This window comes from Hypanus sabinus, chromosome 5, assembly GCF_030144855.1.
Source record: "Hypanus sabinus isolate sHypSab1 chromosome 5, sHypSab1.hap1, whole genome shotgun sequence".
NCBI classification, from domain to species: Eukaryota; Metazoa; Chordata; class Chondrichthyes; order Myliobatiformes; family Dasyatidae; genus Hypanus; species Hypanus sabinus.
Window position 1 is genome coordinate 148,970,674 of NC_082710.1, and position 11,935 is coordinate 148,982,608.

The following is an 11,935-nucleotide window of genomic DNA, read 5'->3' on the forward strand; positions in this document are numbered from 1 at the left end:
ACAGGGAACTGCCTCAATCCCTGGGACTGGGGTATCTATGGTAACTCAAAGGGAACTACATCAATCCCTGGGACTGGGGTATCTAGGGTAACACAGGGAACTACCTCAATCCCTGGGACTGGGGTATCTATGGTAACTCAAAGGGAACTACATCAATCCCTGGGACTGGGGTATCTATGGTAACTCAAAGGGAACTACATCAATCCCTGGGACTGGGGTATCTAGGGTAACACAGGGAACTACCTCAATCCCTGGGACTGGGGTATCTAGGGTAACTCACAGGGAACTACCTCAATCCCTGGGACTGGGGTATCTAGGGTAACTCACAGGGAACTACCTCAATACCTGGGACTGGGGTATCTAGGGTAACACAGGGAACTACCTCAATCCCTGGGACTGGGGTATCTAGGGTAACACAGGGAACTACCTCAATCCCTGGGACTGGCGTATCTAGGGTAACACAGGGAACTACCTCAACCACTGGGACTAGGGTATATAGGGTAACTCACAGGGAATTGCCTCAATCCCTGGGACTGGGGTATCTAGGGTAACACAGGGAACTACCTCAATCCCTGGGACTGGGGTATCTAGGGTAACTCACAGGGAACTACCTCAATCCCTGGGACTGGGGTATCTAGGGTAACTCACAGGGAACTACCTCAATCCCTGGGACTGGGGTATCCAGGGTAACACAGGGAACTACATCAATCCCTGGGACTGGGGTATCTAGGGTAACTCGCAGGGAACTACATCAATCCCTGGGACTGGGGTATCTAGGGTAACTCACAGGGAACTACCTCAATCCCTGGGACTGCGGTATCTAGGGTAACTCACAGGGAACTACCTCAATCCCTGGGACTGGGGTATCTAGGGTAACTCACAGGGAACTACCTCAATCCCTGGGACTGGGGTATCTAGGGTAACTCACAGGGAACTACCTCAATCCCTGGGACTGGGGTATCTAGGGTAACTCACAGGGAACTACCTCAATCCCTGGGACTGGGATATCTAGGGTAACTCACAGGGAACTACCTCAATCCCTGGGACTGGGGTATCTAGGGTAACTCACAGGGAACTACCGCAATCCCTGGGACTGGGGTATCTAGGGTAACACACAGGGAACTACCTCAATCCCTGGGACTGGGGTATCTAGGGTAACACAGGGAACTACCTCAACCACTGGGACTGGGGTATCTAGGGTAACTCAAAGGGAACTACATCAATCCCTGGGACTGGGGTATCTATGGTAACTCAAAGGGAACTACATCAATCCCTGGGACTGGGGTATCTAGGGTAACACAGGGAACTACCTCAATCCCTGGGACTGGGGTATCTAGGGTAACTCACAGGGAACTACCTCAATCCCTGGGACTGGGGTATCTATGGTAACACAGGGAACTACCTCAATCCCTGGGACTGGGGTATCTAGGGTAACTCAGGGAACTACCTCAATCCCTGGGACTGGGGTATCTAGGGTAACTCACAGGGAACTACCTCAACCACTGGGACTGGGGTATCTAGGGTAACTCACAGGGAACTACCTCAATCCCTGGGACTGGGGTATCTATGGTAACTCAAAGGGAACTACATCAATCCCTGGGACTGGGGTATCTAGGGTAACTCACAGGGAACTACCTCAATCCCTGGGACTGGGGTATCTAGGGTAACACAGGGAACTACCTCAATCCCTGGGACTGGGGTATCTATGGTAACTCACAGGGAACTACCTCAATCCCTGGGACTGGGGTATCTAGGGTAACACAGGGAACTACCTCAATCCCTGGGACTGGGGTATCTAGGGTAACTCACAGGGAACTACCTCAATCCCTGGGACTGGGGTATCTAGGGTAACTCACAGGGAACTACCTCAATCCCTGGGACTGGGGTATCTATGGTAACTCAAAGGGAACTACATCAATCCCTGGGACTGGGGTATCTAGGGTAACTCACAGGGAACTACCTCAACCCCTGGGACTGGGGTATCTATGGTAACACAGGGAACTACCTCAATCCCTGGGACTGGGGTATCTATGGTAACACAGGGAACTACCTCAATCCCTGGGACTGGGGTATCTAGGGTAACTCACAGGGAACTACCTCAATCCCTGGGACTGGGGTATCTAGGGTAACTCACAGGGAACTACCTCAATCCCTGGGACTGGGGTATCTATGGTAACTCAAAGGGAACTACATCAATCCCTGGGACTGGGGTATCTAGGGTAACTCACAGGGAACTACCTCAACCCCTGGGACTGGGGTATCTATGGTAACACAGGGAACTACCTCAATCCCTGGGACTGGGGTATCTATGGTAACACAGGGAACTACCTCAATCCCTGGGACTGGGGTATCTATGGTAACACAGGGAACTACCTCAATCCCTGGGACTGGGGTATCTAGGGTAACTCACAGGGAACTACCTCAATCCCTGGGACTGGGGTATCTAGGGTAACTCACAGGGAACTACCTCAATCCCTGGGACTGGGGTATCTAGGGTAACACAGGGAACTACCTCAATCCCTGGGACTGGGGTATCTAGGGTAACTCACAGGGAACTACCTCAATCCCTGGGACTGGGGTATCTAGGGTAACACAGGGAACTACCTCAATCCCTGGGACTGGGGTATCTATGGTAACTCACAGGGAACTACCTCAATCCCTGGGACTGGGGTATCTAGGGTAACACAGGGAACTACCTCAATCCCTGGGACTGGGGTATCTAGGGTAACTCACAGGGAACTACCTCAATCCCTGGGACTGGGGTATCTAGGGTAACTCACAGGGAACTACCTCAATCCCTGGGACTGGGGTATCTATGGTAACTCAAAGGGAACTACATCAATCCCTGGGACTGGGGTATCTAGGGTAACTCACAGGGAACTACCTCAACCCCTGGGACTGGGGTATCTATGGTAACACAGGGAACTACCTCAATCCCTGGGACTGGGGTATCTATGGTAACACAGGGAACTACCTCAATCCCTGGGACTGGGGTATCTAGGGTAACTCACAGGGAACTACCTCAATCCCTGGGACTGGGGTATCTAGGGTAACTCACAGGGAACTACCTCAATCCCTGGGACTGGGGTATCTATGGTAACTCAAAGGGAACTACATCAATCCCTGGGACTGGGGTATCTAGGGTAACTCACAGGGAACTACCTCAACCCCTGGGACTGGGGTATCTATGGTAACACAGGGAACTACCTCAATCCCTGGGACTGGGGTATCTATGGTAACACAGGGAACTACCTCAATCCCTGGGACTGGGGTATCTATGGTAACACAGGGAACTACCTCAATCCCTGGGACTGGGGTATCTAGGGTAACTCACAGGGAACTACCTCAATCCCTGGGACTGGGGTATCTAGGGTAACTCACAGGGAACTACCTCAATCCCTGGGACTGGGGTATCTATGGTAACTCAAAGGGAACTACATCAATCCCTGGGACTGGGGTATCTAGGGTAACTCACAGGGAACTACCTCAACCCCTGGGACTGGGGTATCTATGGTAACACAGGGAACTACCTCAATCCCTGGGACTGGGGTATCTATGGTAACACAGGGAACTACCTCAATCCCTGGGACTGGGGTATCTATGGTAACACAGGGAACTACCTCAATCCCTGGGACTGGGGTATCTAGGGTAACTCACAGGGAACTACCTCAATCCCTGGGACTGGGGTATCTAGGGTAACTCACAGGGAACTACCTCAATCCCTGGGACTGGGGTATCTAGGGTAACACAGGGAACTACCTCAATCCCTGGGACTGGGGTATCTAGGGTAACTCACAGGGAACTACCTCAATCCCTGGGACTGGGGTATCTAGGGTAACACAGGGAACTACCTCAATCCCTGGGACTGGGGTATCTATGGTAACTCACAGGGAACTACCTCAATCCCTGGGACTGGGGTATCTAGGGTAACACAGGGAACTACCTCAATCCCTGGGACTGGGGTATCTAGGGTAACTCACAGGGAACTACCTCAATCCCTGGGACTGGGGTATCTAGGGTAACTCACAGGGAACTACCTCAATCCCTGGGACTGGGGTATCTATGGTAACTCAAAGGGAACTACATCAATCCCTGGGACTGGGGTATCTAGGGTAACTCACAGGGAACTACCTCAACCCCTGGGACTGGGGTATCTATGGTAACACAGGGAACTACCTCAATCCCTGGGACTGGGGTATCTATGGTAACACAGGGAACTACCTCAATCCCTGGGACTGGGGTATCTAGGGTAACTCACAGGGAACTACCTCAATCCCTGGGACTGGGGTATCTAGGGTAACTCACAGGGAACTACCTCAATCCCTGGGACTGGGGTATCTATGGTAACTCAAAGGGAACTACATCAATCCCTGGGACTGGGGTATCTAGGGTAACTCACAGGGAACTACCTCAACCCCTGGGACTGGGGTATCTATGGTAACACAGGGAACTACCTCAATCCCTGGGACTGGGGTATCTATGGTAACACAGGGAACTACCTCAATCCCTGGGACTGGGGTATCTATGGTAACACAGGGAACTACCTCAATCCCTGGGACTGGGGTATCTAGGGTAACTCACAGGGAACTACCTCAATCCCTGGGACTGGGGTATCTAGGGTAACTCACAGGGAACTACCTCAATCCCTGGGACTGGGGTATCTAGGGTAACTCACAGGGAACTACCTCAACCCCTGGGACTGGGGTATCTAGGGTAACTCACAGGGAACTACCTCAATCCCTGGGACTGGGATATCTAGGGTAACTCACAGGGAACTACCTCAATCCCTGGGACTGTGGTATCTAGGGTAACTCACAGGGAACTACCTCAATCCCTGGGACTGGGGTATCTATGGTAACTCAAAGGGAACTACCTCAATCCCTGGGACTGGGGTATCTAGGGTAACTCACAGGGAACTACCTCAATCCCTGGGACTGGGGTATCTAGGGTAACTCACAGGGAACTACCTCAATCCCTGGGACTGGGGTATCTATGGTAACTCAAAGGGAACTACATCAATCCCTGGGACTGGGGTATCTAGGGTAACTCACAGGGAACTACCTCAACCCCTGGGACTGGGGTATCTATGGTAACACAGGGAACTACCTCAATCCCTGGGACTGGGGTATCTATGGTAACACAGGGAACTACCTCAATCCCTGGGACTGGGGTATCTAGGGTAACTCACAGGGAACTACCTCAATCCCTGGGACTGGGGTATCTAGGGTAACTCACAGGGAACTACCTCAATCCCTGGGACTGGGGTATCTATGGTAACTCAAAGGGAACTACATCAATCCCTGGGACTGGGGTATCTAGGGTAACTCACAGGGAACTACCTCAACCCCTGGGACTGGGGTATCTATGGTAACACAGGGAACTACCTCAATCCCTGGGACTGGGGTATCTATGGTAACACAGGGAACTACCTCAATCCCTGGGACTGGGGTATCTATGGTAACACAGGGAACTACCTCAATCCCTGGGACTGGGGTATCTAGGGTAACTCACAGGGAACTACCTCAATCCCTGGGACTGGGGTATCTAGGGTAACTCACAGGGAACTACCTCAATCCCTGGGACTGGGGTATCTAGGGTAACACAGGGAACTACCTCAATCCCTGGGACTGGGGTATCTAGGGTAACTCACAGGGAACTACCTCAATCCCTGGGACTGGGGTATCTAGGGTAACACAGGGAACTACCTCAATCCCTGGGACTGGGGTATCTATGGTAACTCACAGGGAACTACCTCAATCCCTGGGACTGGGGTATCTAGGGTAACACAGGGAACTACCTCAATCCCTGGGACTGGGGTATCTAGGGTAACTCACAGGGAACTACCTCAATCCCTGGGACTGGGGTATCTATGGTAACTCAAAGGGAACTACATCAATCCCTGGGACTGGGGTATCTAGGGTAACTCACAGGGAACTACCTCAACCCCTGGGACTGGGGTATCTATGGTAACACAGGGAACTACCTCAATCCCTGGGACTGGGGTATCTATGGTAACACAGGGAACTACCTCAATCCCTGGGACTGGGGTATCTAGGGTAACTCACAGGGAACTACCTCAATCCCTGGGACTGGGGTATCTAGGGTAACTCACAGGGAACTACCTCAATCCCTGGGACTGGGGTATCTATGGTAACTCAAAGGGAACTACATCAATCCCTGGGACTGGGGTATCTAGGGTAACTCACAGGGAACTACCTCAACCCCTGGGACTGGGGTATCTATGGTAACACAGGGAACTACCTCAATCCCTGGGACTGGGGTATCTATGGTAACACAGGGAACTACCTCAATCCCTGGGACTGGGGTATCTATGGTAACACAGGGAACTACCTCAATCCCTGGGACTGGGGTATCTAGGGTAACTCACAGGGAACTACCTCAATCCCTGGGACTGGGGTATCTAGGGTAACTCACAGGGAACTACCTCAATCCCTGGGACTGGGGTATCTATGGTAACTCAAAGGGAACTACATCAATCCCTGGGACTGGGGTATCTAGGGTAACTCACAGGGAACTACCTCAACCCCTGGGACTGGGGTATCTATGGTAACACAGGGAACTACCTCAATCCCTGGGACTGGGGTATCTATGGTAACACAGGGAACTACCTCAATCCCTGGGACTGGGGTATCTATGGTAACACAGGGAACTACCTCAATCCCTGGGACTGGGGTATCTAGGGTAACTCACAGGGAACTACCTCAATCCCTGGGACTGGGGTATCTAGGGTAACTCACAGGGAACTACCTCAATCCCTGGGACTGGGGTATCTAGGGTAACACAGGGAACTACCTCAATCCCTGGGACTGGGGTATCTAGGGTAACTCACAGGGAACTACCTCAATCCCTGGGACTGGGGTATCTAGGGTAACACAGGGAACTACCTCAATCCCTGGGACTGGGGTATCTATGGTAACTCACAGGGAACTACCTCAATCCCTGGGACTGGGGTATCTAGGGTAACACAGGGAACTACCTCAATCCCTGGGACTGGGGTATCTAGGGTAACTCACAGGGAACTACCTCAATCCCTGGGACTGGGGTATCTAGGGTAACTCACAGGGAACTACCTCAATCCCTGGGACTGGGGTATCTATGGTAACTCAAAGGGAACTACATCAATCCCTGGGACTGGGGTATCTAGGGTAACTCACAGGGAACTACCTCAACCCCTGGGACTGGGGTATCTATGGTAACACAGGGAACTACCTCAATCCCTGGGACTGGGGTATCTATGGTAACACAGGGAACTACCTCAATCCCTGGGACTGGGGTATCTAGGGTAACTCACAGGGAACTACCTCAATCCCTGGGACTGGGGTATCTAGGGTAACTCACAGGGAACTACCTCAATCCCTGGGACTGGGGTATCTATGGTAACTCAAAGGGAACTACATCAATCCCTGGGACTGGGGTATCTAGGGTAACTCACAGGGAACTACCTCAACCCCTGGGACTGGGGTATCTATGGTAACACAGGGAACTACCTCAATCCCTGGGACTGGGGTATCTATGGTAACACAGGGAACTACCTCAATCCCTGGGACTGGGGTATCTATGGTAACACAGGGAACTACCTCAATCCCTGGGACTGGGGTATCTAGGGTAACTCACAGGGAACTACCTCAATCCCTGGGACTGGGGTATCTAGGGTAACTCACAGGGAACTACCTCAATCCCTGGGACTGGGGTATCTAGGGTAACTCACAGGGAACTACCTCAACCCCTGGGACTGGGGTATCTAGGGTAACTCACAGGGAACTACCTCAATCCCTGGGACTGGGATATCTAGGGTAACTCACAGGGAACTACCTCAATCCCTGGGACTGTGGTATCTAGGGTAACTCACAGGGAACTACCTCAATCCCTGGGACTGGGGTATCTATGGTAACACAGGGAACTACCTCAATCCCTGGGACTGGGGTATCTATGGTAACACAGGGAACTACCTCAATCCCTGGGACTGGGGTATCTAGGGTAACTCACAGGGAACTACCTCAATCCCTGGGACTGGGGTATCTAGGGTAACTCACAGGGAACTACCTCAATCCCTGGGACTGGGGTATCTAGGGTAACTCACAGGGAACTACCTCAATCCCTGGGACTGGGATATCTAGGGTAACTCACAGGGAACTACCTCAATCCCTGGGACTGGGGTATCTAGGGTAACTCACAGGGAACTACCTCAATCCCTGGGACTGGGGTATCCAGGGTAACTCACAGGGAACTACCTCAATCCCTGGGACTGGGGTACACAGCATAAGATGTGGAGTTCAGTCACTCCCCTTCTGCAGGACTGGATAGACAGCGTAACATGTAGGGAACTCCCTCACTCCCTCACCAAGGCTGGGTACACAGGCCAAAACTGAGGGGGCTTCTGCACTCCCTCCCCATGTCAGGACTATACAAGGAAACACACAGAGCTCCCCCCACTCTCCCCAGGATGGGGTAAGTGCAAGGTTGAAAGAAACTGCATAGGGTTTAGACAGCCAGCATCTTCATGGGCAAGACCCTTCCCACCAGCAAAGACATCTTCAACAGGTGGTTTCTCAAGAAGGCCACGTCCATCACCATCTACTGATGCAGCGCTCCAGCCTTTTCACCCCATCAACTCAAGTCAAGTTCATGTTTATTGTCATTCAGCTATATACACGTACACCGCCAGACAAAACAATGTTCCTCCGGACCAAGGAGCCCCACAGTTCCTGTAACTCACACACAACACAAACAGTAATGCTAACACAAAGAAAGTAACAAGTAATAAGGTGCAGTTACGACCCAAGTCAAAAAGTAAGCAGCGTAACGCTACTGGAGCTTCAAACACGAGGAGAGCAGGGTCGGTGCAGGGAATTCAGCAGTCTCACAGCCTGGGGGGAAAGCTGTTTCCAATGGTCTCCTGTACAGGGAAAAAGTGGCCGCATCCAGTTCATGATACCTCGTTATGGGATATGGACATGGTGTGGTCTTGCCCCATTCCTGTACCTCCCCTCCCCACCTCACCCGGAGCCTCTGCCTCCTGTGAGTAATTCCCCGCTGTTGTCATGGCCACGGTCTACAGCTCACCTCAGACAGGCACCGGGGGACCCGTCATCGACCAGAACCAAGTGGCGTACCCTAATGCCAGACGTATCGAGGCAGGAGGCTTTGATCAGGCAGCTTGGAGAAGTCTCAGCCCAAATATCAACACATCTCCTGCAACACCAGAGCATCCCATGCACTCGGCCACTGTACCAGCATCAGTAACACCCGCATCGTACCACATCCGGCTGGGTGCACACCGAGACTGAGGAGCACAGCACCAGTGTAGACGGTGACACACAGCTGGACAGGGGGGAATTCAAGTCAGAGAAACATAGAAAACCTACAGCACAATACAGGCCCTTCAGCCCACAGTCCTTACCTTAGAACTACCTAGGGTTACCCATAGCCCTCTATTTTTCTAAGCTCCATGTATCCACCCAGGAGTCTCTTAAAAGATCCTATCGTCTCCGCCTCCACCACCCTATTCCACAAACTCACCACTCTCTGTATAAGCAATTTACCCCTGACATCTCCTCTGCCCCTACTTCCAAGCACCTTAAAACTACTGTATGTCCTCTCGTGTCAGCCATTTCAGCCCTGGGAAAAAGCCTCTGACTATCCACATGATCAATGCCTCTCATCATCTTATACACCTCTATCAGGTCACCCCTCATCCTCCGTTGCTCCAAGGAGAAAAGGCCACGTTCACTCAACTTGTTTTCATTAGAAAAACTTGTTTCCCTAATCCAGGGAACATCCTTGTAAATCTCCTCTGAACCCTTTCTATAGGTTCCACATCCTTCCTGTAGTGAGGTGACCAGAGCTGAGCACAGTACTCCAAGTGGGGTCTGACTTGGATGTAACATTACCTCTTGGCTCTTGAACTCAGTCCTACAGTTGATGAAGGCTAATGCACCATATGCCTTCTTAACCATGCAGTTAACAAACTCAGCAACTTTGAGTGTCCTATGGACTTGGACCCCAAGATCCCTCTGATCCTCCACACTGCCAAGAGTCTCACCATTAATACAATATTCTGCTATCATATTTGACCTACCAAAATGAACCACCTCACACTTATCTGGGTTGAACTCCATCTGCCACTCCTTAGCCTAGTTTTTGCATCCTATTGATGTCCCGCTGTAACCTCTGACAGCCCTCCACACTATCCACAACACCCCCAATCTTTGTGTCACCAGCAAATTTACTAACCCATCCCTCCACTTCCTCATCCAGGTCATTCATAAAAATCATGAAGAGAAAGTCAATGGACTGGACCACAATTAAGAATTCATTTACAGACATAACTGAATGCAGTGTACTCAGACAGCAGGCACAATTCTCCCCACCACTGAGAACTTTTTCAAAAGGCAGCATCCATTATTAAGGACCTTTGCCAACCAGAAAATGCCCTCCTCATTACTACCACCAGAGAGGAGATCTGGGAGCCTGAAGACCCAGACTTAATGTTTTAGGAACAGCTTCTTCACCTTCGCCATCAGATTTCTGAATGGTCCATAAACTCAGTCTCACTATTCCACTTTTGCTGTATTTATCAATTAATACTTAGAGTAATGTCAAAAATGCTTACAGTATTTTTGTCTTGCACTGTACTGCTGCCCGTAAATTTCACAACGTAGGTCAGTAATAATAAACCTCAATTCCACTTCCCGTTCCAACATCTACTCTTGCAATGAGGCCACATTCAGGTTGGAGGAGCAACACCTTATACTCCATCTGGGTAGCCTTCAACCTGATGGCATGAACATCAATTTCTCGAACTTCCTATAACTGCGTCCACTCCCCATTCCCCATTCCCATTCCCATACCCGCCCAACACCTCCGTCTGGTGCTCCTCCCCTTCCCTGCCTTCCATGGTTTTCTATCCCCTCCCATCAGATTTCATCTCCTCCAGCCCTCTATCTCATTCAACAATCAGTTTCCCAGCTCCTTACTTCAACCACCCCTCTCCCGGTTTCACCTACCACCTGCCACCTTGTACTTCTTCCCTCCCTACCCCCCCACTTTCTTCTCCCCTTCCTTTCCAGTCCTGATGAAGGGTCTCGGCCCAAAACATCAACTGCTTATTCATTTCCTTAGATGCTGCCTCACCTGATGAGTTAGACCATAAGAACATAAGACATAGGAGTAGTATTAGGCCATTTGGCCCATCGAGTCTTCTCTGCCATCCAATCATGACTGATCATTTTTTTTCCCTCCTCCTCAAACCCAGTTCCCGGCCTTCTTCCCGTAACCTTTGTTGTGTCTGATCAAGAACCGATCAATCTCTGCCTTAAATACACCCAATGACCTGACCTCTTTCACAAATTCACCACCCTTTGGCTAAAGAAATATCCCCACATCTCTGTTGAGGTGTAGATTTTAAAGGTGGGGGGAGGGGAGAGACAAATACAAGGTCATAGGTAAAACCTGAAGGGGGAGGGACCCTCCATCAACCTTTGTTGTGTCCATTCAAGAACCGATCAATCTCTGCCTTAAATATACCCAACGACCTGGCCTCCACAGGTGCACGTGGTAATACACTCCAAAAAATTTACCACCCTCTGGCGAAAGAAACTTCTCCACATCTCTGTTTTGAATGGATGCCCCTCTATCCTGAGTCCTCTTGTCCTAGACTCTCCCACCATGGGAAACATCCTTTCCACATCTACTCTGTCTCTGCCTTTCAATATTCAAAAGCTTTCAACGAGATCCCCCCTCGTCCTTCTGAATTCCAGCGAGTACAGACCCAGAGCCATCAACCGTTCCTTGTATGATAACCCTTTCATCCCCAGAATCATCCTTGTGAACCTCCTCTGGACCCCCTCCAATGCCAGCACCTCTCTTCTAAGACGAGGGACCCAAAACAGTTCACAATACTAAAGATGAGGCC

At 50.9% G+C, this 11,935-nt stretch overlaps 1 protein-coding gene across 1 annotated transcript in view; it reads right to left on the reverse strand.

The window, feature by feature from the left end:
- The window catches only part of LOC132394437 (nitric oxide synthase 1-like), a 168,616-nt gene that overhangs the window by 144,957 nt on the left and 11,724 nt on the right, over positions 1-11,935 (reverse strand). The gene's annotated exons all lie outside the window — the stretch shown is intronic.